Genomic DNA, 24,069 nt, shown 5'->3' with positions numbered 1-24,069 from the left:
TTGCCTTTCTGAATCATTGGTATTCTGTGAAAATTTTTCATATATTTGGATATTAATTTCCTGGGGGGATGATAACCTAAACGCGCGCTGTGGGTTCCAGATATCTTGGTGCTAGAATGGGATAGAATGCACATAGTCGCCAAAGCTTGGACAGTGAAATTAAAAAACGTGGGAAAACTTTTAATTAATAGTTGTATTCGAAACAAATGGCTACTCTTTCACGATAATTTCCCTGGGGTAGGATAAAAGATATATATATTGATAAAGGAAAAGGCAAATTCGACTTACTCGTCCGCAAATGGATCGAGTATTGTTGATTATAATGCATGTATAATTATATTCTCACCTGTATATAGAGAATTTGCGCAATCAGAAGTTAATGGTTTTAAGCATTAGAGGGCAGCAACTTTCTAATTGGGTTTTTAAAAAACACGATGTCCGTATAAAAAGTTATTTTTTTTTTAACTTTGATAACTAACTACTGAACCCCTTGCAATATAAATGACGTATCTGAAGTCTACGCGTTATTTGGATACTTTTTCTGATTGGAGGTATGCCTGTAGGATCTACGGTTCGAAAGTAATTTGCGACCAAGGGACTTGGGTACGAGGCCTACCGGTCACCTCGTACTGTAACATAACGACATCACTATAATCTTGCCCCTCTGTGGATTGGACGGTTACAGGAACACAAATACAGGTACTCGGGCTTACAGTCCTTTCACGTGAAGCTTTTGGCGCACAGTACTAGCAAATATTTTTTTAGCAAGTTATCTATGCTGCAAGCATGGATATAACTGTTGTGGAAGTCACTCGTCGATTCCGCTTGGCAACTTTTGCAATATAGCGATTATGAAAACAGTTCCAAACAAATCAGACAGTTTCCGAAGATTTGTGCCCTGCCGATCAAGGATTACCCCCCTTCCCCAGTATATTGTCATAGTACCTAAGTGGAATCAACAAGCGACCTCCACAACTGCAGCATCACTTGGTAAGACAATATCTGCCAGTATTTTGCCCCGAAAGTTCCACGTGAAGGGACTGTAAGCCAGAGTACCATGTGTGTTTTTTGTTTCACTAACCATCCAATCGGCAATCGCCGCTGTGTTGGTCAAGTGGTCATAGTGACGGACTCGCATCGCGATTTCCCGGGTTCGAACCCCACCAGCGCCACAGTGGTGGTCGGCTGAAATTGGTTGTCTGTGGTTCCCAACTTCGAGGAGCGAATGCGATCTCCCCGTTAAAAAAAAATCTCGTCACAGACAGCAACAGGCATACAAGCGGTACAAATATTCAATCATTACACTTCACTCACTTCACTTCTGAAATATAGACGGCACCACTGATCACTGAAAAATCAGACACAACACTAGATACGCACTCAGACTGTTTCGTACACACACTTACACTTCCGGCACAACTCAGTAGCTAGTAAATTGCCCATGGCGACAGACCTGAGTTGTGCTCTGTTTGAAAGAAAGAAAGAGCCATCCAATCCAGAGGGGGAAAGATTAAAATGGTGTCGTTATGTTATACGCGGTCACGTGCTTAACTTTTCTAAGCCAGCGTATATTATTATACAGAATAAGAAATATATTATCATGAAAACACATATTTTTACGATAACGGTAATCGATATTCCTAACACTCTAATGTTTATCATCATAATACTCGTACACTGCCCAAATTAAACCCTCAAATTTTATCATCAAAAAACACTTACACAACGTGGGGCTCGTGTTATCATAAACAGTTTCCGTCTCCGGGAATATGGCTATTGATAGCCCGGGCTTTTTTTTCAGCCTATGGCATAACAAAACGGACACGAATAATGTAGATAAGCAGCTTAGTATAGTTCTATAAACTTGTCGGCTACCACAAACTGCGTCTTTTAGTAGCACAAATCGCCTGTAATGACCAGACTGTTGTACACGCTTATTATCCACGTAATTTAATTTACGCGTTCGTGGTTTTTTTTTTACAGTGTTTATCTATTTTTCGTGCGAACTGCGTATTGAGCATGTTCCAACGTGTTTTGATGCAAAAAGTAATCTGATTATCAATTATTTCGGACGATTTTGTTCACAAAAATGGAAATGGTGTCTTATTGGATTGATATTATTATTGGAGACTCTGATGGAAGGAGAAAAAGACATTTTCTATTATGTGATCTTAATCACTTGATGCGTGTTGTAAAGGTTTCCGTGAGTAAGAATTTTTTGTTTTCTTTGTTGGTCAATAGATGGTTCCAATATACAATCTACACCATAGTTTCCCAACCTTTTTTGTCCCATCGCCCCCTTCTTCAGAAATTTTTTTTCTCCCATCGCCCCCCAACGCAATCTAACCCATAGAATCCTATGTTATACTCGTAGCTCCTACCGCCCTCTGGAACATTCCATCGCCCCCCAGGGGGCGTTAACGCCCACGTTGGGAATCACTGATCTACACCATAGTTTCTCAAATCTCAAAGTTTTTGTTCCCTTGCCTCCTTCTTCATAATTTTTTTTTCTCTCATCGCCTCCCAACTCAAGCATCACTAAAATTTTATAGGATCCTATGTTTATACCCGTAGCTTCTACCGTTCCGCTGGACCTTTCCATCACCCTCCCAAGGGGGCGATATTGCCTACTTTGGGAAACACTGATCTACACCATATGCTACTCTAATTACTATTGCAATCTACTAACTTTTCCCTTTCCAAAGATAAATTCTATTCCATTTCGCTTTACTGTGCACTATCAGTAGTGTCTAATCTTTACCTAAACATAGCATCACAAATCTCACTCGTGCCACTCTCAAACATATCAATTTTTACGTACGCCACTTGCTTTTTATCATTCATAATGCCCAGACCATGGCTCCCACCTCCTAGAGCAGGGCCTCCCTAGGCTGGGACCTTTGGAGGGCCCTACAGACTAGACTTTTCACGAGCCCCCTCAAAAGAGAATTTATAGCGTGAAAAAAAAACAAAAAATTATGAGAATCGTCCCGGGGCCCCATGGCTGGAGCCCTGTCAGCCCCACCCTTGTGAAAAAGTAAACCTCTTGGTGACCCCCCAAAAATTGTAATTAAATTTGGAAAATATTTTTTTTTCTCTCATTCAAAAAATTATTTTTATTGAGTCGTATTTTTAAGTCTACGAAAATGGTCATTGTTTTATTATTATGGGATTTGAAATCATCAATACAATGCACTGACATCAACAAGTGAATGTTCATTTATATCCAAAGAGTCAATTCACAAAAATCTCTATAAATTTCTCTATCTTAATTTCGTTTCTTTTTTTTTGCCTTTATTTACTTTGTTGCGAAGTTTCAGTAGTCACACTGACGTAAATAAGCAACAACTCTACCCAAAAGTTATTTTATAGGATAATTAAGATTTTTGTTGAGAAGTTTCATCAGAGAGAGAGAGCCACACTCATGAGGACCATCAACAATTCTACCTAAAAATTGTTTTATAGGATTTTAGTAGCAAAGTTTCACGAGCCACGCTGACGTATAGGGGAACGGAAGGGAGCTGAAAGGGCAAGGGTCTAATGACAATAATCAAGCCAATGTCATTAATCGCAAGACGTGAACCATTCCTGATTATTAGAGGAAAAAGAAAGGCGAAAACCAATTCCCCCTATAAGCAAATTTTTGATGGGGGTTTTTTTTTTTGAATTATCAAATTTCTTTACATTGGGAAGATACTGCTAATATGTATACTTTAAACATTGCACTTTTGATAAATCTCATTTAAATTTTCTTATGATAAACATGCACTGTTAAGATTTCAAAAAATGTTCGCTTTCAGCCTTATGTGGTCTAATAGTACATGTAATGATTTAAAGAAGGTATTTCTGGTTTAGTTGGTGCATTATTTTTCAAATTTTCCATTAAAAGTTAAGCTTTATAATGCATGCATGATATGCCCAACTGGGATGTGTTTGTGTACCCAATTGAAATGATAGTTACGTAGAAAATAATATAAATGAAACTTACGCAAATAGTTTTGCCAATGTAATGAAACTATTAAAAAAAAAATCTAAATTTGAAATACTGCGAAATAAGCATATTTATGAATCTATCCGAAAAAAATTTTACTTCTAATCAAAAATGTTACATTCAATATAGTTCAGTATGCTTATGGGACCAATGACTAATATATCAATAATATTTCATAGGGGTTTTTTGAAGAGTTGATATCTATAAAATTGATCATTACTGGAAAAGCAACTAAAATTATTTGTTTTGAATATTTTTATTGTATAACATATGTGTTCTTCAATATATAAAACAGAAAGAAAATCCAAATTTGCTCATTTCACTTTCCCCCATAATCAACAATTTTACCCAAAAAGTCATTTTATTACATTGTAATCAGTCAGATAAGACTAATTTAATATTGTCATAATTTTTTGGTGAAACAATTTCTGATGAAAATTCTTTCAAAGAAATTTGGATCGATTTATGGATCATGATTTACGGGTTGCCGACTAACTAAGTATGCATTGTACAACAATAATAACAACAATTTTTCGAGGAAAAGAAGAATAAGAAGAATTTCTTGTATATTCTTCTTTGATTGGTATGTGTATTTCCCTTTCTTTTTCCCCCTTTGGTGAAGGTGTTGTGCGGTTGGACAATCCAGAACAAGGTCAACATAACCGTGACCGGTTATTAAAGTCGCCTTCAACTCTGGGATTATTTACGCCATATCACTTGTTATAATCATCAATCCTTTCACTTACCGTTGTGCAAGACGGACGTGCATATCCATCGCTCTCTATCCTTGAATACGGTTAATTACCTCTGTTATATTATTCGGGTTAGGCCTAACCCTGAATTTTCTTCCTCCATTTTGATAAAGTACTTGAAGACGATCCATCCTGCGTACATCCCCTTGGTCATCGCTTTTATTATTATTGTATCCTTCCGTGTTACCATTTCCGTTAGTACGTTTTTATCAGTTCCTTTTATTTGTTTATTGTTGTTATTTGTTGGTTTACCGGCAGTATCGATTCGATAAGTTTGTTTTGATTATTGATTGATTGATCGATTCGAAAATTGAATTGTATTTATTCCAATAAATTTATTATTTTTTATCATTTTTTTTTTTCAATATATTTTCAAAAAACTTGTCTTTTTTTAATAGAATTTAGAAGAATGTAAAAAGTTTCTTCTTTATTATTTATTTGTTTTTGTGATTTTTTTTCAATTTATTTGTTTATTTTATTCATTTATTTTTTATTATTTGAATTTAGAGCAATAACTGGATTATTATGCTTTTTTATGCACTAATTTATAGCTTAATTTTGTTAAAATTATTTATTGGAAAATATTATTTCACACTTACAAAACACCGATGGTTAATTGTATTGGGATAAAAATGTTGAAAATTTATGTTATCAATTAACTGAATTGGTGATTCGAATTTTTAATATGAAGAATTTATCGAATTAATTTGCAGTAATAACATAAATTTTCAACAATTGTATCCTATACAATTAACAACTGATATAATTGTGAAATAAAATTTCTCAAAAAATAATTTAAATAACAAATTCGCCCAGTTTTAAGTAAGCGCATAAAAAAGCATAAGCTTCAAGTCAGTGCTCTAAACTCCAAAGAAAACATGATAGTAATAATTAAAATAAATACATTAAAATTTACACTACTATTGAATCTTTGGAATTGGATGAATCGTTCAATCAGTTCTGCAGGTCTTCCAGTGACACATGTGTTACATTACTGCCATCGTGGCTCACAAACTCTTCAGTGGCCCCTGTAAAGCTATGCTTTTTAGTGAACCCATATTATTGTATGCATTGATTATCCTAGTAAATTTATGATATAATTTTTTTTATCGATCCGGGGGGGACTGGAGAAGCACTGTCAACTTTCACTCTGGGTTCAATAATACCTTATGTGAAAGCATGCCACTGAGAAACAAATTTTTGAAGAAGGGGCCGAGAGACGGAACAAAAGGTTTGGGAAACTTATATCTGTCATTCTATTCTCCCCGTCTCTATTTTTGAGTGTACTTAAAATAGTCAATGACTGCCTATCAGTAGCGTTGGAGGTGCTGCGGGTGCTTGAACACCCACATTTTTTCGTAGCGTAAGGGACGAGCAACCCGAGAACTACTTAATTCAGAATTATAAATTTATAAAGCTCAAGACAAACGCCCACTGATTTTAAAAGATTCCAACTCCCCTGAAATCAGTCTCCTTGTCAAACAGAATATTTAATTGACATTTTTGAATTAAATAATCTCAATTTTTCAGGATTGACTTCCTTCGTCTAGCTGGAGAAATTCACACAGGAACAAACTGAACTCGAAAAACCTCGAAAAATAATTGCACCCTAGGCATGAGGACCCATTAAGACGCCGCTGCATAGGCCTCTTTTTAGGCTTAGTTACTTCCTTCTCCGTACCTTGTGATGAACATTTCGAGTGATCATTCAGATCTGATTTTCCCTAGTGGCAAATATTTACTACTTTATACGCTTTAATAAAAAAAATTATGACTATCTGTGAACCAATTTGTTGAAATTAAAAAATTTAAAAAATAATAATAATCTATACGCGTTATTTGGCATCGTGCCAGAAATAAGCTTTGGTACGCCATTTTGTTTGACTTTCCATTTTGATTATTTTTGACAGGTTTTCTTTGATTTGAAGCACTTTGTGTGGATTTTTTACATCATTTATCATTTTTTTTATTGTAATTATTTATTAATTTTTTTTACTTATTTATAATAAAATTTTATCGGAAGATATTTTCAATGCTATCTTGAAAAATTCGGAAAGTCAGGACCCAAACATTTGTGGATCCCCTTTCTGTAAGAAAATTTACTTTATCAGTGGAACACTGCACTGAATCGAATGGTCAGTAGCTGGACAAAATGAAATATCGAAGTAGGAAATTTTAAAAATAAATTCAAAATGAATCAGGAAACTCGGTGCCCGAATATTTTTAAGACCCCCGTCCCTTTTCAACCTGTACAAAGGGATTCTTTCTTTCAGTAAAACACCGATTCTAATTGTCAATAACAAAATACAATGAGATATCTTAATACGAAATGAAAAAAATGAATTTAAAAAAAATTAGAATGAATTTCTGATGGCCTAGGCTTTTCTAGGACCCCCTTCAATTTCGGTAAAATATGTCTCCTAGCAATGTAACATCAAATCGAGTCACCAATATCAGAGTAACATATCCAAGTGTTTTAATTCAGAATAACTAAAAATATTTTATTGATTTGGAAGCGCTTATTTGACTCTGAGGCCTCACCAGGGCCGTCTCAACAGCATCATGGGCCCCCGGGCCAAGTGGTTTTTCTGAGGCCCTACCTGGTAAATTCTAGAAAATTTCAACCGAATCTCATTTTTGTGAGGTCCCTCTTCTCTTGAGGCCCCCGGGCCCATGCGTTAAGACGGCACTGGGCTTCACCAGTTAGTTATACTTTAGCGGAGGAAGAGATGGGGAGGGTGAAGAGGAATGCGTCACAAAATTACTGAGGCATATGAATGACCCAATAAAATTTTCTAGGGGAATTTTAATGACTAAATGTATATTTAGTCACGACATCTACAAGGGTTAGGCTAACAAGGCACTAGCAGGGACTGCCCTCACCACACGGGGTCCCTGGTGAGAAAATAATTGTGAGGGGGCCACTTCGTATAATGTGGCGTCTTAACTGGTAGGCCAACGAAGTGAAGGCGCGGGAAACCACAAATTATTGACGGCTTTCACTAATTATGAAATTATTATTTCTTCATAAATCCTGAATATTCATCAATTATAGAATTTCTTTTATTAATTTTGAAATTATTCCGCTCGTTAATTCTGTAATCATTTCATTCATTAATTTAAAAAATTCTGAATTCTGGACAATGTTTTTTTACCAATTATGGAATACATGTCATTAATTTTGAACTATTTATACCATTATAATTCTAAATATTTCTTTCTTTCTCTCTCTCTCATGATTTTCAATCATTTCATTAATTCCCACGTTAATTATGGACTGCTTCTTCTATAAACGACAAATTTCATTAAACTGAAAAACTTCAGTCCGAGCAACTATTTTTTTTAAATAGCATGAATTGCATTAATATTCCTCATTCCCACATTATTTTGTTAAAGCTGACGTCAGTGGAAATAGAACAAAAATATTTTTGGAAGGTAAATTTTCAGGTTTTTTTTTGATAATATTTGTAGTTTTTTAGGGCAAAAATGAACTTTTTAATAGAGCATTTTCTATCAGTTTTTTGGTTTAAAAAAAAATCCTAGCCCTACTAATAACATTCATTGAGGCACACAGTTACCATCAGTTTCCCAAAAGCCCAGAAATGGCAGTGGACACAATGACTTGTGGTACAAAAAAAGAAGTAAAATTTCCTATGTATTAGTAAAGACCAAACCGGAATTATGGAAAGAAAAAGAATCAAAATTCCCCGGTTGAAAAAATAATAATAAAATTCGAATTGTCCGATTATGGGTGTCCGAATTTGGGAGGTCCTATTGTATTTCCCTTCTTATTTTACATAAATATTAAAATATTTAGAGACTTTCTCTGATTGATTCTGAACTCTTACTAATTCTGGTCAATTTCTCTTACCTAGACTATTTCTCATATTAATTTTCAATCATTTCTCATATTAATTTTCAATCATTTCTCATATTAATTTTCAATCATTTCTCATATTAATTTTCAATCATTTCTCATATTAATTTTCAATCATTTCTCATATTAATTTTCAATCATTTCTCATATTAATTTTCAATCATTTCTCATATTAATTTTCAATCATTTCTCATATTAATTTTCAATCATTTCTCATATTAATTTTCAATCATTTCTCATATTAATTTTCAATCATTTCTCTCACTAATTGTCAAAACTATTCTTTCCTCATTAATTCTGAACTCTTTTTCTTAATTTTCCATCATTTTTGTCATTCATTCTGGACTATTTCTCTTACTAATTCTGCATTATTTCTCTTACTAATTCTGCATTATTTCTCTTACTAATTCTGCATTATTTCTCTTACTAATTCTGCATTATTTCTCTTACTAATTCTGCATTATTTCTCTTACTAATTCTGCATTATTTCTCTTACTAATTCTGCATTATTTCTCTTACTAATTCTGCATTATTTCTCTTACTAATTCTGCATTATTTCTCTTACTAATTCTGCATTATTTCTCTTACTAATTCTGCATTATTTCTCTTACTAATTCTGCATTATTTCTCTTACTAATTCCGCATTATTTCTCTTACTAATTCTGCATTATTTCTCTTATTAATTCTCGACTATTTTCTCATCAACTCGGGACTATTTCTCGCAGTAATTTTCAATCATTTCTTTTATTAATTCTGAAATATTTCTCTTATTAATTTTTAATAGTTTCTCTCACTAATTTTTAATAATTTCTCTCATCAATTCTGGACTACATCTCTCATTAGTTCTGGACTACATCTCTCATTAGTTCTGGACTATTTTTCCCATTTATTCTGGACTGTTTCTTTCACTGATTCTGAACTATTTCTCTCATTAGGTGTGAAAAGCTGTATAGTAATAATTTCCCACAATTTCTCTCAATAATTGTGGACTATTGCTCTCATTAATTGAGGACTATTTTTCTTATTCAATTCTGGACTATATTACTGCCATTTGATTATTTTTAACTTCATTTGATTAATATGAAGATTGATCAATATAATATTAAATAACTATACTGTTCTTATGACATGAATGTCGCTCTCCACTTGTTAATACAAGATATACGGAAGACTGGATGTTGTGAAGATATTTATTATTTTAGATGTTAATTTTTTAAGGAAGGAAAAACTCGTCCGGCAATCGAGGGACCCGGGTTCGACTCCCGGTAGAGGCAGAGATGAGTTTTTTCCTTCCTTAAAAAATTAACATCTAAAATAATAAATATCTTCACAACATCCAGTCTTCCGTATATCTTGTATATACTGTTCTTGGCTGTTTCTCTTATTAATTTTTAATAATCTCTCATTAATTTTCGATTATAATGTGGTTCTGGAATTTTTTTTTTATCTATGTGTTTTAATAAAATCTGAACTTTCATCGATGCTGGAGTTATTTCTCTCAGTAATTTTCGGTAATTTTTTTTAATGATCCGATTTTTCATCGATTCTTAATTTTTTATTAGCTCTAAAATTATTCCTTTCATCAATTTTAAATTTCCATTAGCCTGGAATTATTACTTCTACCAATTTCAAATTTTCATCAGTTCTGTAATTATTTGTCATTAGTTCTAGAATTATTTCATTTTTTTCATCAATCTCAAATATTCATGGAATTTTCTTAAATGATTGTGTTAATTCACTCTTTTTTGTGTGTAGTAATTAAACTTGATTACACCTTTTTTTTTTTTTAATTTCAAATACTTCGACTCTCAAAATTAATGCTAGTTACAGAAAATGATTCATTAATGACATCCAGGTGTTGATATCCTCCTCTCCCGCTCACTCTAAATCACAAAACGGCTTTGTTTTCGGAACAACGCCCTCTTTGATATGTAGATTCATCATCACCTTCCTGTTCCACGGCCACGGATCCACGGTGGATGCAAAATTCTAAACATGACTAAACATGTTTAGACATTCATGATCATTCCCCTCTGTGAGAAAAAATATGATCCCTGACCTTATTCATGTTCTCTTCTTGTTTGTCTCAAGCAAGAATATTTTTCGTATGTGTCTGTATTGGACACGTGTTCTCCACCATCAAGTATGAAAGATTCGGTCTACTGCATTTGCGATCAGTCAGTCATCCTAGATTGTAGAGGGGAGGGTTATCTCTATCTTATAACCTTGACAAAATGGCATTCTTTTTTTCCCACGGGTGATATTGTTCTCGGTACGGGTAGTTGACTCTCAATTTCATCATCTTTTACTGCTAGAAAAAAAAATTGACACTAAACATAGTTGTCCCTGTAATTACGGTGACCATATAACCTGTATCTCACGGGACTAATTTTGGCCATTTCAATTTTTTATTGAAATATCCCATTTTTCCAACACAAAACTTACTTCAATTTTTATTTCTCGCTGAAATCAAGGATTAAGATTATTTGCATAAGTTAAAAATTATTTTTATGTATTATGATAATCATGACTACAAATATTCATTTGACATATCTGTCATGTTTTTTCCGTAAAATTCATTTCAATCCACTGCGATTTGGAGTAGCACTTCATTTCCACCATTGGACATTTTTCAACGATTTCGGTGATAATTGATTGATAATTTTCATTAAATAATTTTGCTTATGTTCGGAAACTTTTTTGGTGACAATTGGCGACTTCTCGTATTTAGGACATTCCGATTTTCTTTTTTGAGGAAATATTGTCAGCTGAGCCTTAATTATCAAATATTTGAACAGAGTAAATTGTATTTATACAGTGTGTAAGGAAACGTACACAGTTGACGCTCGTTATAACGACCATTCGTTGCAGAAACTATTTCGTTATAACGACCGGTGGGATAGGCTCCAAATGTTTTCATATAATGAGAGAGCATCCTATGTCTTTTCCTTTCGAGATAACGTCTGTTATATTGGAATGAGGATGGATCGTTATAACGAGCGACGACTGTAATTGATATTCTTCATGCAATATTATCATGAACTAGGGTTGCCTTAACGAACGGGCTCATCCCGAAACTGTCAGGAAGCCTCCGATTACCTTTACAGAAGAGGTGCACAACCTTTTCTGTCCGCGGGGCAAAAACTTGTACAGAAAGAGTGACCATATGGCCCGTATTTTACGAGATATTCTTGTATAATTTTGGTCGTTCCAACTTTTTTTTATAAAATGTCCCGTTTTCCCCTAGGTTTAGTTGATTTTTTTAAATCAAAAATTAAGATTATTTTCATGGCTTATAAATTATGTTACGATAATTGAGATTCTATCATAATTAATTATGGTCACATAAATATATTCATCTCGAGTATTTGTCAAATATATACGATTTTTTGATGAATTACATTTTGACTTGTAGAAACCATCATTTTCAGCAGTTGATGATTTTTCAGAAACTTTAGTGACAGTTGGCAACTTTACTCGCCTTTCGCAATTTTTTTTAGCTATAAATAGAGCCTTCACTTGTCAATTTTTTTGGCTGTAATTGACTATTTTACTTGTCTTCACAGCTTTTTTTTAGCGATGTCCGGTATTTTTTTTTAATGAAAGAAATATGGTCAGCCAAGGTATTTATCGTGTTGTGTTTGTTGATACTTTTCTACCGGAACAACTTTGGCGGACTGGATGGCAGTGCCGTCTTAAGGCATGGGCCCACCCGGGCACGGCCCGGGGGCCTCAAGAGAAAAGGGGGCCTCACAAAAATGGGAACTGGTTGAGATTTTCGAAAATTTGCATGGTAGGGCCTCAGAAAAATCATCTGGCCCGGGGGCCCATGATGCTCTTCAGACGGCCCTGCTGGATGGAACTCCTTGGCGGGTCGCATTTGGCCCGCGGGAAGGTGATTGTGCACCTCGCAATTGACATAAACTGTGTCAAACTTGTGTAGGGGGATTTCGCTGCTTTGCTCAGCCCGAGGACCCCACGATTCTATTAAGGTGACCCTGTCATAGCCCCAACAACAAAGAAATTCTGACAGGGCTCTATTCCTGAGGGCCCCTCCCCCCCCCCCGATCTTATATTCTTCTAATTTTGTTATACTATATATTTTCTAAAAATATTAATACAAAGACAAAGGGTACCACTCGCCCCCTGTGTGGAGGGGAGGGGGTGTCATGATTATTAAGAGACACCAAAGACCTGCTATTTTTGGGCCAATTTGACTAGTGTGCTAACATTATTTTGCCGTCCCCCTACAACTTTAAAATTCGATAATTCTATAACAGTGTTTCTTTGTTCCCACCTAAAACTGCCGCCCATAAATTTTTCCGCCCGGGGTTATTGATGCCCTCTCCACCCCCTCTAGTTATAGCCTGTATAATGGCCGTAACTAGGCAGGGTTCCCGTCGGAGTCACGGGGATCGATCTTGCATTTTTTCAATTTTTCACACCATAAATTTACTAGAACATTAATTCGCTACTGCTTAGGGGGGTCCCAATCAAGGATGTTGGGCCCATGGATCATATCATGAAACGTGAAGCATGTTTTGAGGTTTTCCACCTATGTTTATTTGATGAAATTAAATATTCATATATGGTAGAACTACCTTACACTGAGTGGCTACTTTATTATGACCACCTGGCAGTTTTAAGCAAATAAGCTATGGCATTACACTGTTGCCGCTAGAGGGCTGGTATAAAAAAAGGAAAGCTTAGTCGTGAGACAGTAGTGGTATAGATGAGTTGTTTGTGAAGATATGGGGGGAGGGGCGTGATTTTTGACGGACTTTGAACGTGGTATGATTTTATGAGCTCAGAGCCATGGAGCTGATAATCGCCGTGGAGCTAAAAGCGTCATCAGCCAAATCACCGCATTTGCTGCGTATCTGTGAAATCGCCGTGTGAAATGTTCAAGAGAAGTTGTAATTAGAGTGTTTATAAAGACGGCTGGCAGGCACGAAACTGGGTCTCAGCGTGAAACTCACGAGACCGACTGGTGAATGCTCGGGTAGAAAAGTCTCCAGGCTTGTGAAAGACCCGCGACCTCTTACGAGGGCGGGGCTGACAGGGCTCTAGCCCTGGGTCAAAGGACAATTCTCGTCATTTCTTGTTTTTTCACGCCATAAGTTCGCCACAGAGCGGACTTGTAAAAAGTCTGACCTAGGGAGCTTCAACGAATATCCCGACCTGGAAGGCCTGCTCCAGGATGAGGGGGCCATGGCAAGAACGTACTTGTGAAAGAACCAACAGAACAGTGCAACAGAGGATCATCTCAAATAATAATCAAGAATCACCTCAAGGCATCTCTAACGCACTGTTAATCAGACATCTACATCCACGAGGATCCAGTCTCACACTATCGGGAAGTGGTATTCATCAAGCATGGTCTCAGATTTAACAAACGATCAATCAACGTCTCGTAAAGTCCATGACAAGAAGAATCAGCTCTGAAGACAAAAGAACCAACGCTATTAAAGACAAAACGTGGCCCAAAGAAATATTGACGAGATGGTCATAATAAAGTGGCCACCCAGAGTATAAAGGGGGGGGGGCAGGAAAATACAAAGTCAGTTGACCAAATATTAGAAAAATGTTGAAGAAAAAGAGTTAATTCTACAAGAATTCAAAATTTCATTGATTGTTTTTTCTTCAAAATTAAGAATTTTTATAAAATCGAACCCAATCATCACACATGATGTATATGCACTTTTATTTACCCATTTAATTGAATTTGATTCCTCTCTCTTTTTTTAGGAACCAAATGGATGACGAGAAAAATAGAGAAGTCGGCAAGAGGCTGAGGGATTTCGCGGATGACTTTGACGAGAGAAGAAAGAAGAGAATGCCTATAATTATAACGATAGAAGAAATTTTAGGTGAGTCATTTATAACATTACCGTTACTATAAAACGGATCTCGGGAAATTGCGGGTCGCATTTTAAGCGTAGAATAAAATACCGTACAACCCTCGCGCCCATGAAATTGTCCGTTTTAGCCGGCCAACTCGACCCAGAATTAACACATATACGTAATAGTCTCTTGAGGAGGTATTGAAAAAATTCGTTGGAGCACACATACATCGTTATCGTTGCTTTTAAAAGTCAGATACACATTTAAACACTTCTCTTGCGCTTGAACATAGAAGTTTTTTTTTATTCTAATTACTTTACTAACCCCTTGCTGCGTGAGTAGCCGGAGATATGCTTCTCTTTCTGTGGAGCGAAAATGTTCAGTTTTCTTTTGTGAAAAACAGATGGCAATCAAACTCAGACGTTGCAAATTCAATACATGCACAATCGAAAAAAATGGATGATACAAACACAAAAAACCAGGGTTTGAATCCACTGTCACAGACACACTAATGATTGGAGACAGACATTCTACCACTACACAATCCCATGCGAACCCATTCCATACAGTACAAGCAAATCTGTCAGAGAATGCAAAAGTAATAAAAAATTTAACATATATGTGCATGTCATCTATGCGTCATTTTAAGAAATTCATTTAAAAAAAAAGCGATTGAAATCATCAGAGGAGGATTTAGCAGGCTGCGACGCTCATCATCTATTGATGATGGGAGTGCTTCAAAGGTTGAAAAAGTAAATATTAGAAACTCAGTGGAACCACCCCTCGTTTTAAATATTACTAGGCACTGTTAGGGCCATATTAACAGCATCGTAGGCTCCAGGGGCCAAGAAATGTACTGAGCTCCATACCAAAAAAAGTTAAAGAATTCATTATGTTCAAGGTCATTTGCGACCCTCGTGCACCAAGGCCTATGCGCTAGGACGGCTCTGCTTACTATCTTATCAGACTCATATCATTCGGTTATACAGGGTGATATCTTTGCAACCGTTGACTTTAGAAATGTTCGTTCAATTCCTTAAAAATTGGTTTCTTAAACATTTTGTAATATTTTCGAGGGGTTGTATACATAAAAATTAGAAAAACCTTCCCATTACTGAAATGTAGAACCTTGCTATATGAAGAGTCATTTGCTAAATATTTCATATTTTTTTAAACTCAATATTTATCGAGATATTAGAGATGAAAAATCACTATATTTTTTTGGTGATTTATTACTTGTGTTGGCATGTTTGTACTGGCTTGAAAATCCCCATTTTTGGGCTTGTGCACGAATGGCATGATCGTACCTATCGGTTTGCATTTTATTCAAACTATTTATTTTTTTATTTGAAGGAGAACGGAAAAACTTTTCATCCACCATTGTGTGTCAGATACCTCTTGGAAGAAATTATTTTAAATTATGAAAAAGTAATTATTTGAGACTTGAGGAGCAAGAACTAAAACGAGAAAGAAAAACGCAATGATGGCTCGTCGTAATAATTGTAGATGACTGGTATATAAAATGTTAATTTTTCTATTTATTTCTATCTATTTATTCTAACAACCGTTCGAGAAAATACTTGTAACATTTTAAGAAATCGCGTATCACTTGAAAACTGTTTATAGTTCAAAGTAAACCATTAAAGTCAACGGTCGCAAAAATAGTTCTATGGACAAACAATTAATCACCCTAAAAATCATAATTGTATCACCCCCCCCCCCCTTCAGAAGGGTAAGGCTAACATAGCTAAAACCCACGGGATCCCGATGATCGATCTTCTTCGTTTTATGTATTTTTCTGCAAGTGCAAGAAGCCCCCGCCGTAGGATATCGAGACCTGAAAATAGCATCAATGCATATTCGCATCGCATTACCTATATTCCAAGAAATCCCGGGTTATTTCAATTCCAGGAAACGCCTACTCCAGTAGTTGGAGGAGAAGAAGAAGATTAAAATCTATCTCTGCAACTAAAATATATTGATTTGGATGGTTTCCCAGGGAATCGATCGAATCTCGTCTAGACATAACTACGTCTTATTGCATCCAACTCTGAGTCTGCGTTCATTTTTAATCAATAATAGGTAGAAACTGTTTCCCCTTTCATCCGCGAAAACCATCTCTGATCTTATATATACCTCCATCTTTTTCAGATCCGTCCGCATCATCCGTCAAAGGCAAGGAGGTCGTATAAAAGGGATGAAAATTTATGCCTAAAATATCGCGATGTTGAACATCTCCTACGATAGGCATCATGGATGGATAGTCTTCCAGTTATTGTACATATTGAACGTCAAAGTATACAGTTCATGTATATAATAAGAACAGCTATATAAGATATGTAAATACGAGTTGATATAGATGTACATAAAAGACATGAGATTGCTGCACGAAGCATATTTATCTGTATCACGTGATGTTTTTTTAAATAATAAAATGTACTTTTTATACTCGTCATATTTAGCATCAAATGTTTTTCATTGTGTGTTATTTACTTGAAGATTTGTACACATTATTACGTCGATGGTATTTATTTTTGTTTATCAATACGTATTCTATGCTTCCAAAAATATTTAATGATAAAATCGTGATTTAAAAGTATTTATATATATTTATATTCGACTGTATTTGCTCAATATGTATTTATATTTCTCTTTTCATGTTTGATCATGTAAAAAAAATTATAATCATCAAAATTATCACTTCCGTTTTTTGGTCAAGATTTAAATAGAAACATGGGTTTAATTGTTATTAAAAAGTTTATTCTTGGGCATTTATGAATGGCAATTGTTAATCAATAAACGTTTCGATATTTGATTTTTTTTAATAATTGCTAATTAAAAAAGAAGTTATTGAAAGGATTCGGAAAATTTATAACAAGCAGAATAAAATAAATTTTGAAATTATAAAATAAGAAAACAATTGGTGATTAAATCATTGAAAAATTGATTAGTTATTCGAATTGGTTATTTAATTATTATTAAATCAATTGATTGAATTAATTTTATTTTTTTTCTTTGATTCTTTTAAAATTAAAAGGGAATTTTACTTCAAATATATTCGGATGAATTAATGGAAAAGCGATGAATTTCTTCATGTTATTCATTGAAAATTTTAAATTTTCCAATGATTTGCATATAATTCTACTTATGCTGTTGATCATTCTGACGAAGGAATATGAGTGGAAAATTTCTAAAATAAAATAAGAATACCGTCAATGTCAAATATCATGTTATGTAGATATGATAATATTTAATATAAAATTTGGCGTAAAATAAGAAACCGATTACAAAACTAAATTCGATATTGAATTTTAATAGTATAGTTGAACGGTTGATATAGCATTAACTTTATTTCGTGCGTATTAAAAATATTGCATGTGATAAGATATTTTTTGTGTCTCGTACTTAATGTATTATGTATTTCATACTGTGATTTTACGTTTGCATTGCATTGATCTCGCTTGTTTGTAATGTGTTTATAAGTATAGGGTGAAAAAAAAAAACCTAACTTTTTAAAAATCCATATAATTTGGAAAAAAATATGGAATGAATTTGTGGTTAGTATTGAAACTGACAACACATTGAAATTTTATTGACTATTTTAATACATTTTATTTTGCTTCATCTACGCTCCTTATCGATACAAACATCAGCTATCAATAAATTTTAAAATTATTTTAACTGATGATTTGTTTTGCATAAAATTCATTAATTAAAATAACTTTAAAATATATTGAGAAGCTTATGTTTATACTGATAGGGAACATAGCAAATGAAATTACCTCCGGAAAAAACTTTACTGTTAATAGAACTTTAATATTCTGTTCTAGTTTAATTTTATGAATTTTTATGAAGAAAAATAGTTCCGAATTTCCCGGATATAGCTGACACGCAAATTTTTTCTCAAACCGCATACTCTTGTTCAATAACATTTTTTTTTCAATTTTCAAGAATTTTTGAAAAGGCTAGTCATTTTAGTTCACCCTGTATGCACTTGTTATATGTATGTATTTAGTTTCAGTGATGTATTATAGAATGTTATTCGTATCTCTTGATGAATACGTTGGTCACACAGTGACTACTTTTGTGACCGATATAAGAGAGTATGGACCATCTGATAATGGAAATAATTTTAAATGCAACATTCACGTGTTTTTTACAGCAAATTATGATCAGTTAATCATTATGCAAAAAATGTATCCTATTTCTCGTTATTAATTAGTTAATTTTTCACTACCAACATATAAATATTTCTTATGAACTAATCATGTTGATGTTGAGCATGTGATTTTTCAATCTCTGTGCCATTTTTCATCATTTTTGAATGCTTTTTGCTTTTCAGATATTCATTCATGTGTTTCCAAGCATTTTATTTTTTTTTTTGTTAATATTCTCTTTTAGTAATGATCTGAATTTTTGATGTTGGATACTGTAATGCATTTCTCATATATGGAAGTAAAAGAAAAAATTCTGAATTGAAGATTAATGTTCTTTATTTTCTTTTCGTAGTTTTTAATGTGTGAGGGAGGGAAAAAGATTTAGATACTATATATATATATATATACAGTCAAACCTCGTTAATGAGTCACTCTTGGGAGATGAAAAACATGACTTAGTAAGCGAAGTGACTCGTTAAACGGAGTAATGCCTGCCTGAGGACAATTGGGACTTCCAAAAAGTGACCCGTTAAGCGGAGTGACGTATTAACCGGGTGACGCACTAACGAGGTTTGACTGTACATAATATATCCTAAATACGTAAAAAAAATTCGAAAGGTGAATCTCTCGTTGACTGTAATTAGGAGGAAATAGGCTTATCTAATAAAATTATATATCAGAATTCTGATTTTGGAGAAGCAGAATTCAAACAAGAAATTATTTCGTAATTTTATCATAGACAACGATGTACTGTTAGATTATTATTCTACCCGAGGATATCTCACTCTCCGCTATCCATACGTAAGTTTTTAACAGCTGGCTGATGAGAAGATATATTTAGGGAAAAGAAAATTCAACTGTCTTTGCGGGAAATCGAACCGAGATTTTTTGGGTTCTGCTAAAAAACGGCTTAAAAACCACTGTATCGTGATGTCCTCGCATCATGGAAGCCATTAGCTCCAACGTCACCACAGTTCGACAGCCAAAACTTCGTTAAGGGGTCACTCGTGGGAGGGCAAAAATATGACCCCATAAGCAAAGTGACCCGCTTAACGGAGTAATGATAAATAATAGCCATGATCTCGCTACTGCACATCTGCCCCGTTCCCCCATTTGATACATTTATGCACAGAAAATCACATTTTTGTAACTCACACGAGTGTGGCCTCGATAACTGATGAATTTGTTCATTTATATTATTTATCTTGATTTACCTAGTTATCTGAATACGTGAAAAACGGTAGCCTACATAAAAGCTGAAGATAGGTGATCCGACCCCAAAACAAATTAGGGGCCGTTCAAGTATTACGTAAGCAAATTTTTAGCCATTTTTGACCCCCCCTCTCGTCAGCAAAATTTCGTCATCAGCTCTGCCCCTCTGAATCCTAACTCATATTTTCATAAAGGGTGGTTGCTGGCGTAAGCATTATCCAACCCCCCCCCCTCCCCCTTGTCATCAGAAGTCAGCAAATCGGAAACCTCCTCGATGATGACGTAATACTTGAACGGCCCCTTATATTTTACAGACTAAAAAATTATTCTAATTAAAATAATAAACCATCAACATTTATTCAAAAAAAATTAAGCATGATCACAGGGGTGGCATTTTTCATGACAGATTTATTATGACGGTGTTTCACTGTCAGAAATTTTTACTCATCGAGATAATTTTGAAGGGAAAGCGCAAGTGAATAAATAAGCGCAGGTAAACATAATGCTTTGCAGTGTTGAAATGCTATTCAACTCTTTGCTATTTAATGCTTAATTCTTCTCAACACACCTCCTCCCTTGCACTTCCAAAAAGTGTCATCTATGGCATCCCAGAGTGCCCGAGTGGCGTGGTGGTAAGATGCTCGTCTACCATCGTGAAGGTTGTTGTCAGGGTCCCGGGTTCGAGCCCAAGGGAGGTATAGATAAGATATTTTCTCTAACGAACTCGAGGCGACCACCGATAGACAGCGCCTTCACTTCCAACCCATCTCACTAATGGCAGTAAATTGCAATATAGCGATATGGCCAGAGTTTGTGAAGTAGTATGGTATCCCATAAGAATTTATGCGATATAAGTGCCAGTTATGTTTTCATTTGCCGGAGAATTTAAACAATTATTTCTGATATAGATATGACCCAAAATCAACAACGCGACCGAATGCGCAACCCACTGGTATGTTTTTGATTTGAAAAAAAAAAAAAAAACTTGTTAAAAATTCTTGATTAAAAATGTTTAGATTTTAAGATCAATGTGATTTTTAATCAGGAATATTTAACAAGATTGTTTTGCAAATCAAAAATTGCATTGGTTGCGAATTCTGTCGCATTGTTGATTTTGGGTCGTATCTATAAAAGGTTAAGAACCCCTGCTCTACAACAAAAATAATTGTTTAAATTAAACGCTCCGGGAAACGAAAACATAACCGGTACTTATATCACATAAAATTCTTATGGGATACCATACCACACAAATTGTTCATTTTTATGCAAGAAACCGGTTGAAAACAAACATGCAATTTTACTTGCAGTTATTATTTAGTAAAAATAGTTTTGTTTTTGTTTGACAGGTTGCAGCATCGCAACGCAGTTTCTCGCTTGAATAATAGAATATTTATAGGACTCAAGTACCAGAAGCGTATTCAGGAAAGAGCACAGGGGGAGTGAGTGAGGGGGGGGGGAATATATTAAATATATTCAAAAAAATGATAATTTCAAAAGAAAATGCCCTAGAATGCTATTTTAATCGATTGCTGTAAATTTAAATGGGTTTTTTTTTTCAAAGTTAGTCAAAATTCTCTGGCAGAAAATCCTTGTTCCCGCGCCCTCCAGAGGCGTATTTACGGTTTTGCCGCCCTTTTCTCATTCTAGTTTAATTTAATTTTCTTGACTACTCATTCCTCGAATTCGCCACCCTGTGCTATAACCTGCTTGAACCCCCTCCCCCCTCCCATGCCTGTAATTATGCCCGTGTTTCTAAGTCTTTCTTTTGGTCACTCACATGTTTGCGTACTCTTTTGGTCGCTCACATGCTCACACATTCTCTAGGTAACTCTCATGCTGACACACATCTCTAGGAATGGGTTTTCCAACTGGTGTCCCGCAAGAGCTTTTTTGGGTTCCGCGGAAACAAAAGTGACAAAATCCCAAAAATCTCGGAACCCGACAGCTTCAAAATTTTTCTTGTCACTGTTTCATCTGTAGCAATTTTTTATAAGAAGAGTTCCTGGGAGTTCCGGAAAAATCTCATATTCCCCAAACCCAAGACCTACATGCCGGGGGTGTTATGAGGGTCTTATTTATGAGGACCTTCCTCCAAAGATGCGGAACTTTTAAATTGTTTATTTGCATTCTGTGCGCCGACCCCCCCCCCCCCCCTCTTCCTTCCGATGGCCTATTGAGCTTCACGATGTCGATTTCTTATCACTTTTCTGAATAGCAAGTCCTAAACAGCAATCCTAAGACAGAGAAAAAGAAAAGTTTCACTTTCTAACTTGACTGAGGTTATTTATCCCATTCTCAAATCACCACCAGATTCACCACAAACGGAACCTCGTTTATGCGACGTTCAAGAGGCCACGTCAAAAACGTTGTATATGAGTGAAAATCGTGCAACCTGAAACTTCGCTAAATATGATCCCCCTCCTCATAGACCTCTAACAAAATATCACAAAAATTCGCCGTTTTTAATTGAATTTTGTTTGCTAATGTATTAATCATTCTTGAGATAAATTGTCTATAACATTATCTATAACATAAATTTTTCAAAATCATATTATAAATTACTTGAATGACTGTAATTCCCATTACATCACCGTTGCTTAAAAATCGTGAATATTCTTAACATTATTTTTAAGTATTCGTAATATATATATTTTTTTGTTTCCCATATCTGTGCAAAGCAGATAAAATGAATCGAATCTAGTTCTTTAAAAGTTGTCTAAAAGAAAAGAACAGCAATACTCTTGGACATTACTGTTTATCAAACCATGCGTCGCGGCTCTTATTTTCTAGAAACCTTGCTAAGGGGCATCGCAAACCTATGTCAAGGGTATCGCAGCTAGCTGTCGGCATCGCTGATTGCCTGTTTAGTGGTTTGAAGGGGTAAAGAAAAAAACCTACAAGGGGTCAATTGCTAAAAACTGACCGTCCTTTCACTTCACGTCTTATGTTTTAGCTCCAGTTGGAATTTTTCGCTGTTCTCAGACCACGATTTCATTTTGTGCTGAAATTTTAATAATTTAATCTTCAATTGGGGAGGGGGGTGCGAATTCACTCTTTCTCTTCCTTTGACCACTAGTTGTATATTTCGGATGAGAATGGTGTATGGCAAAATTCACGCTCAACCCGACTGACCAAGTACATAAGCAGTAGATTTTTTTCCCCTGTTCTGTATTGTGTTATTAACCACTTTACGATCAAGAACGTAATATTGCGTCCAAACGCCAGTGGAATGAATCAAACAAATCTATCTGTTGTCTCTTTCCTCTCTCCTCATCACCACAAAACTGTTGCAACCCTATAAAAAAAGTAGTTCGTTTCATCTCCGTCATGAGGAGAAAAAAAATTCTATTCTAAGGTTATTATTACTATTATAATGTTATTATGTACTATTATAAGACAACCATAAGTATTCTTTATGGGCATTATATAATTTTTATCACGTGTATATATTGTTTATAAATTTTACTAATTGCATTTTTAATTGGATTGCTGTATTTTTGAAATATATGACATCCATATTTTTATGGCATCTTTTTCTCAGCCACCTCTTTGGGCATTTTGCCTGTTGTGGCGTTGTATTTGTATGTTTTGTATATGCATGTACATAAGAGGGGAAAGAAGGACCCCCCCCCCGACTTTTGAAAATACACTAAAAATGATATATATATGTATATACAAGAGAGAGAGAGAGAGTATATATATACATACATACAATTGAGTACATGTCTTTGCCCCCCCCCCCCGGAAAAAGTTGAAATGACAGCCCTGTGTCACAAGTTGCTCAGAGATGTCGAGTGTTCGATAACCTTTTTTGTCCTAAAAACCCTGCTATAGAAAAGCCGTTCGGAATCGGCTGTGAACTGTATAAGTAACAACCAAATTAGTCGTATTGTGCAGATAATGAATTTAGTGGGGAAAAAAATGATTAAATTGGCATGTTTTTCGTTATTCTGAAGCTATGTGTGTAACTAAGATGACCAAATGAAAGAAAAAACCCCGGCCATTTTCTGTGATGTAGGGGCCTATAGCTCATGTTATAATAACGAATTCACGATTTAAAAATTTGAAAGTGAGTTTTTTTCAGCAAGCTTGACAAAATTAACATCTTTACTAAAACGATGAAATAGCCAAATATTATGAAAAAATACTTCTGTCCCGTAAAATATAGGTCATAGGTTCACAGTATGTGTAACTCACAAATCTATATATATAAAATTGATTTTCGTCTGTGTGTGT

The 24,069-nt window shown here is 34.8% G+C and overlaps 1 protein-coding gene and 1 long non-coding RNA gene across 2 annotated transcripts in view; one reads left to right on the top strand and one right to left on the bottom strand.

Moving 5' to 3' along the window:
- Positions 1–4,932, bottom strand: part of LOC149088133 (uncharacterized) — a 61,997-nt gene extending 57,065 nt beyond the window's left edge. Inside the window, exon 1 of the mRNA XM_089244807.1 lies at positions 4,738–4,932. The gene's annotated coding sequence lies outside the window, so the exon portion shown is untranslated. The remainder of the gene's footprint in view (positions 1–4,737) is intronic.
- Positions 1–18,944, top strand: part of LOC149088132 (uncharacterized) — a 28,781-nt gene extending 9,837 nt beyond the window's left edge. The window contains exons 2-3 of the long non-coding RNA XR_016194139.1: positions 14,369–14,490; positions 16,616–18,944. This is a non-coding gene — a long non-coding RNA (uncharacterized LOC149088132). The remainder of the gene's footprint in view (positions 1–14,368; positions 14,491–16,615) is intronic.
- The last annotated feature ends 5,125 nt before the right edge of the window (positions 18,945–24,069 follow it).

Source organism: Pholcus phalangioides, unplaced genomic scaffold (genome assembly GCF_987345545.1).
Source record: "Pholcus phalangioides strain wild (caught in Gottingen) unplaced genomic scaffold, Ppha-v1.0 ptg000003l_1, whole genome shotgun sequence".
NCBI classification, from domain to species: Eukaryota; Metazoa; Arthropoda; class Arachnida; order Araneae; family Pholcidae; genus Pholcus; species Pholcus phalangioides.
This window is presented reverse-complemented; position numbering and strand designations above follow the sequence as displayed.